Source organism: Morus notabilis, unplaced genomic scaffold (genome assembly GCF_000414095.1).
Source record: "Morus notabilis unplaced genomic scaffold, ASM41409v2 Scaffold673, whole genome shotgun sequence".
In the NCBI taxonomy this organism is placed as follows: domain Eukaryota; kingdom Viridiplantae; phylum Streptophyta; class Magnoliopsida; order Rosales; family Moraceae; genus Morus; species Morus notabilis.
The window spans coordinates 359-1,091 of NW_010357185.1; positions in this window are offsets into that span (position 1 = coordinate 359).

Below are 733 nucleotides of genomic sequence, written 5' to 3' on the forward strand. Positions count from 1 at the left end.
ATATAGATGGTTTCCTCAAGATAGCCATTCAGAAAAGCTATCTTGACATCCATCTGCCATATTTCATATTCAAAATATATTGCTATAGCTAAGAGTATCCGGATGAACTTAAGCATGGCTACCGGTAAGAGAGTTTCCTCATAGTCAACTCCCTCTCTTTGGGTGTAACCCTAAACCACTAGCCTTACTTTATAAGTCTCTACTTTTCCATCCGCTCATCTTCTTCTCTTGAAGATTCACTTGCATCCAATACCCTTTCAGGTAGATCTACAAGTTGCCAGACTGAGTTGGAGTACATGGACTCTATCTCGAGTTTCATAGTTGCTTGCCACTTTTCCTTATCAAAATCATCCATCGTAGCCTTAAAGGTCAACGGATCCTCCTCACTGTCATCAGCAGTGATGATCTGTGATTCCTCAATATACCGGTCATGTAACTTGCTTACCCTCTCACTACGACGAGGTGCCACAGGAGTTTGATTAGGAATCGTGGTCATTCTTAGCGTTCCAACAACTCTTGTCAATTGTGGTCCAATCTTATTGGAAAGTAACCTTTTCAGAACTGCTTTGCTTCTGGGCTTGATAACTATCATATAGTCATGCTCCAGAAACGTGGCATTTGTCGATACAAATACTTTTGATTCTTATGACTATATAAAATAATCATTCTCTTGTCCCCATTGCATATCCTACAAACGTGTATATTTATGATCTTGGTTCCAACTTCCCAGTCT